Source organism: Meriones unguiculatus, chromosome 2 (genome assembly GCF_030254825.1).
Source record: "Meriones unguiculatus strain TT.TT164.6M chromosome 2, Bangor_MerUng_6.1, whole genome shotgun sequence".
Taxonomy (NCBI): domain Eukaryota; kingdom Metazoa; phylum Chordata; class Mammalia; order Rodentia; family Muridae; genus Meriones; species Meriones unguiculatus.
The window spans coordinates 179447416-179453415 of NC_083350.1; positions in this window are offsets into that span (position 1 = coordinate 179447416).

Below are 6000 nucleotides of genomic sequence, written 5' to 3' on the forward strand. Positions count from 1 at the left end.
TTTTATTAAGCTACTGTATTCCACTTTAAAGAGTGGTAGCTAATTCTTTAGCTAACTAGTACTGACGTTAATAGACCAGTGAATTTCATCTCCTGTGTTTGAATTTTTAACACCGTCAGCACGGAGCTCTAGTTGCTTAACGACCAGAACAACTCTAGTACAAGAATTTCCACTCCATGACAAGCCAGCTACATCTGCTATTCTCACAGCACTAATGACTTTAAAATCAAAACACCTTGTCTTTCCACTTCCAACAGAGTATAGCTTTAGTTCAAGGCTCGGTGCGTGACTGATGTTCATAAACAGAAACAGAAAATGTTTGCAATTTCTAAAACTGGGGCATACTGGTGAGCTACTTTCCTCCTTATGCAGAAGGTGAACCATGAAAAGGTTCAGATTTATAAGAAGCCCCTCCAAACAGCTAAACCAAACATCAAGCTTGAAAACAGAGCACACTGCCAATGCTTAATCTGGCTCCCGCATTTTCACCTGCCAGAAAATATGGCAGTTCATTAGAGCAGCAGTGAATAATGTTGACATCTGATCTCTGTTTTAATAGTAGATGTCACAAAATTGCATGGATGCGGAAATGTCTTACGACTCAATGCAAAAGAAAGAGAAAGATCCCTCTAAAACCTAATCTGTCAGATGAAGGGAGATAAGAAACTCAGCTTTATTGTCCTGTTGACACTGATGATGTATAACAGAGCCCCAACTCGTCCTGTTGCATCACATGAGCCTGCATCAGTGAAAGTTAGGGCACACAGAGACACTGATCTCATTGATGGACCATCTTTCTGCAAAGGGCATTCCTTGAGAGAACTTTCTGCCATACTTTATTCACAATAATTTCAGTTGTAGGTTTGGCCTGCCAAGTCTAAGTACCTAGATGTGAAAAAGGCTCAAAAGTAATTTAAAAAAAAATCTCAATTTAGCAATAACAGCAAAATGATTGATGAAAGACTTCAACCCACAGTTATTTAACCTAATGTGTCTTCCAGAATAGAAGTAGTACCTTCACAGTGCTTGTTGTTACATCTTCATTAAGAAATCATAGCCAGTAAAAAGAAAGTGCCCATCAGGACTCCGAGTAAGTCTCAGAGAACAGAATCCTGAAATAAATGTATTTTGTCTGCTGTTCCCCTGGCTTTATAGTAAAGCAAGTTTGCCTTATTCTCCTTCAGAAGGCATTTCTTAAATTTGTATTTCCTAGTTCTTGACAATCAAGTAAGACAGGGTTAAATGTAGTATAAGCTTGTGGGAGAGATAAACAATCTTCTGTGTCTGCTTTCATTCCCTCTTAAGCTGTCCAATTGTAAGTTAAAGGATTTGCTTTTATCCCTACTTCTCCAACCTCACCTATAAAACAAACAATTTAGAGTTGAGATAAGGAATTGCATTTAATAAAGCATTTGCATTTTCCTTGACACTCCTAAGACTCTAAAATGTTGCTTTATTATATTTGAGAGTCATTGGGGAAGAGTGCAAGCAAAGGCCCATATGTTCTATATGATATATGAGTCTTTAAAACTTCTAAAGCATACCATAGGTTGAAAGGAAATAATGGCCATTCTCTTACTTAAGCGAACCTTCAAAACAGCTGGTAAGTTTGGATCTATGAGAATTCTTCGCATTTACTGAGTTTCTTCATAAGAGAAGCAGCTTTTACATGCACACAAGCAAACTCTTGTGTTCTACCCCTGCCTCTCTGCTCTACACTATGGTGACTAGTGGCATTTCCATCAAACCTCCAAGTCCAAACTACATCTTTGTTATTACAGGCACAGCTTTATGGCCTTTTCCTTGGATCTTGCAGTGGATATTCTCCAGAATATCTCCAGATATTCTACAGTCGAAAACTTCTTATTGTCAGTGGACTTCACAAAGCATACTAAGCAAGGGTTGGAGATGGGGTTGGGGTTCTTTGGGAAGTGAATTCTAGGGTACAAATATGGAAAACATAGTTATAAAAAATAGATTACCCAAGGTCAAGAGTTATATAAGTTCCTCAACAGTGTGTGCTTTTAGCTTCTAAGAAAATCTTGGTAAAACAAGGACCAGAATAGGCTTGTCATGTGGGACTAAACTCCCATGTCTCATTATGAACATCATGTTATGTCTTCGGCAGCAATGGGCTGGCAACCAGGATAAGATTGAGATGTTAAAGCTCTCGTCCTGTTTCCTATTAATGCCTCATGATTTCAGCGTTTGAAATTCAGACTTTTGACAATAATGGTCTACTGTGTTATGTTTTGAGTTGTAATCAGACCACACAATACTAAGTCTCTGAGTTTCTGAAAAATGATATCTGAGTACAGCTAAGAAGAACATAGCTTATCATAAATAAGAAATTCCCAGGGGTCTATGAAGATTTCACATGAATTATTTATAAAAATCTATTATGGCAGTATATGCTATGTTGACCTAGCTAAAGTATGAGCCTGATTAAGATCTAACTTTATAATCTGAAGAATATAAATGTACAAATGTTTTTTTTCCTTTGCAATAAAGTTATTTATACATTAACAGGTGCTCACAAGTTCCATAAGATCCCAATAAACCTCAATGTGACTTTTAACCCTCTCGCACCATAAACTAAGGATAGAAATGTATGTATGGTAAAACAAAAGCAAAAACCAAAAACAAACAAACAAACAAACAAAAGACAAAAAACAAAAAACCCAAAAACACAAGAGTGATGATTTCTCAACATTCTCTAGATAGGACGTTAAGGAGAGAAAATCACATTCCTCCTGAACTGAGCCCATTTTTTAGGTATGGGAAAGGTTCTTGTTACATGTCCAACCAAATGGTACACATTCATTCATTTAGGCTGTTAGCTAGGAATGAATGACATTTAGGCTATAGGCGATAGAGCCTTCAAACACAGAGCATTTGAGAAGGAGGACTTCAACATGTTTCCTAATGCCAGTGTATCTACAGGCTTCCACGGAGTGCATACACACCTCCACAGTCACTTTATGAAATTGTTTTGGCCTACATATATATATATATATATTTGCACAATTTAGTGTCTAAAGGGGGATAATAATTATATCAATGCAGAAATTGCTTAGGAAATCCAAAAATTCATAAGAAAAATTATCCAGGAGTTGTTTATCAAGAACATTTGTTTGTTATCTACAATGATATATAAAAATATTTATAGCAGTTTCTAAGCTATTGTAATTAAGTGATAAGATCAGTCTGGACTGAGATCCACTGAGACAAATAACTTACTCAGTGACAGCTATTTTGGGTGTACATTTACAAATGTCATTTCTAGAAAAACTGTTTACACAGCTCAGAAATCACTTTGCTGAAAACTAACATTTTTACATAAGCATCTGTTATGTTACATTATTCCTGGATAGACATGAACAAATATCTACTCGTTCCATATAGATAACGAACAACAGCCCAAAGTATGGATAGCATCAAAGTACAGTCTGGTGAGGCAGTGAGTTCTATTGGTATAACTTACAGAATATGGATGAAAAGTTAGCTACAGGAGCAGATGCTTCAAAGACAGCTGCATCACCAAAGGTCCATCTTGACATCAGTGACTGTTCACAAAGGCTTGACACCTGGAACTCATTGCACAACTTAGAAGCAGCTCAACAGACTGGAGAATACCTTTTCCAGATGGTCCTGCTGCTCAGTTTGGGCCTTTTCAAGGCATCTCAGCTTGTCTGAGAGTGACTCGGCTGTCATTACTTTTGGAGACATAGGAGCTAAGTGAATCCTATCAGTTTCAGGGACTTCCTGAGGTATTTTGAGTTTCTTATTTATAGTCTTAAGGAGCTTCTTTTCTGTTTCACCCCTTCTTCTCCCAAAACACCTTTAAAAACTTTCTGTCATAAAATATACTGTTGTTTCACTTCCTTTTAGTATCCTGTGTCTTAAGAAGTTTCCCTCTGATATGAAAGGTTTTAATCTTAGAGGAAACTGCCACACAACATTAACAGCACTATTGCTACCAAATTCTCTAAAGCATAGCCAATTTGAACAGAGGTGGACATACATCCCAAGGTAGACCAATCAAATTATTTTAATCTCTTGGAGTTGACATTGATAGATGATAGCCACTCTCTTCTATTGGTTTATAAAATGGGAACTTAACATGGGTTCTAGCAAGGCCATATGCATGAAGCAACTACAAAGCCTATCTTCGAAGACAAATCAATTTTATCAAGACCCCCAAAGGAAAGTGAAGGAAAAATATATTCTGAAAAAAATATATATATAATAGCTTTCTGGGGACTCAGTGTATTACTGACCTCTAGTGTCTGCTGAAGCTGTGTTCTTTCTCCTTGGGCAATCAAATTTCTCTGTATACTCAAATCCCTTTTTCTTGTATAACATGGATAATTTTCTTGCAGGAAAAACCTTGACTGAACACTGATGAATTTCTAGTTTACCCTATAAAGACTACTGCAAACAGTGAGGAAACTAAATAATTTCCCATTCTTGGAACAAACAATCTCTAAAAACAATGTCCTTATGTACCTCTAAGTGAAAAAGACATTTAGAAAAGTTTTCTATTGAATTTCTGAGACCTTCCTGGTGGCTATATTTTAGTGTTCTTAACCATCCTATAGTCATGTGCAAATATTTTATTTCTATTCTCCCTTCTTGATTGGTGTAAGAAAAAAGGGTCTGATGCTAGTGTACTTGAATCAGTTATCCGCACTGTAGAGCTGTTCATTGCCTCTTCTCCAATATCAGATACTGGTTTTGCAGATTCACACTTCCACTCCTTTCTTTACTTACTACAGATCTTAAAATAATGTTTTTCTTATGTCATTGAAGCTTATATAAACATACAATGCAGTGGTGCAAAGTTTTTGTTTCATGGACTAGTTCTATACTTGAAAGTCTGTCTCTTTCTGCATTTATGAAATTTGTAATTTAGAAATAACAAACAATATTTCTGTTAATGATAAAACTTCTAAAATTAGGAAAAAAATCACTGTGAATGCCAAATAGTTTTGCAATACTAGGAAAGAAAGGTAATGTACAGCATATTTATGCTAAGTAATTTTAAAGGAGCAGTAATGTATATGATAAACACATAAAATTCTAGAAACCCAATTTCAAAGCTAAAAATATCACAGAGAAGAGTAGAAGTCTTTGACTTTTTCTAATCTGGTTTATTTCTCTTGCAGTGAACAGATGTGGCCTTGTACATGTCTTTCCCATTGCCTGTTGCTGAGCGCTGTAGTATGCCACTGGTCACTCATGAGAGTCAGGACGGTAAGCTGAGAAAACAGCTTTAAATATCATCACATAGGCGGGGGCGGAGCCAAGATGGCGACTAGCACACACAGTTTCTGAGTGGTGGGATACCTGATCTTCTGAGTTGGAGAATGGAAGGACCCCCAACCCAGGAAAACCACAGCGAGGCTTTCTGAACAAAAGGGAACATCGCAGGAGGTGAAAACTTTGGCCTCCGGTCACCCGGAGACTTGCTTGGGGAAGGAGAAAAACGATCCTTTGTTCTTGCGGCACTCCCTTCCCCCAGACCTCCTTCCTCCTAGGCACAGTGGCGCAGCGACTCATCTTTCTCAGCGCAGACCTAACTGCCTGGGGTATACGGCCGCTGAGACCCCCAAGCACTTTAGTGGCAGACAAAAGCCAGCAGTAAGTGTCCCAGAGTCCCAGATTCGCGCAGCGGCTGCACCATCCTCCCAGGGCGCGAATCTGCTAGACACCATACTAGCTCCACAGGATCGCCATCACTGAGGGTACAGCCCGCCCAATTCCACAGTGACAGAGAATACACTATATACTCACCAAAACCAGGCAGAAACGTCATACAACCTGGACACACCAGTCGCTGGGCCTCCCAAGCTTGGAGAGCACAACGAAGAGATCCCAGGACTTCCCAGAAAGCACTGGGATTAGCAACCCAGTCTCCAGTTACAGTGGGACGTGGTGACGGAGCAGCACTGAACTGGCGTGGCACCACAGCCCTCCAGTTTAAGACTAACCAGGGCC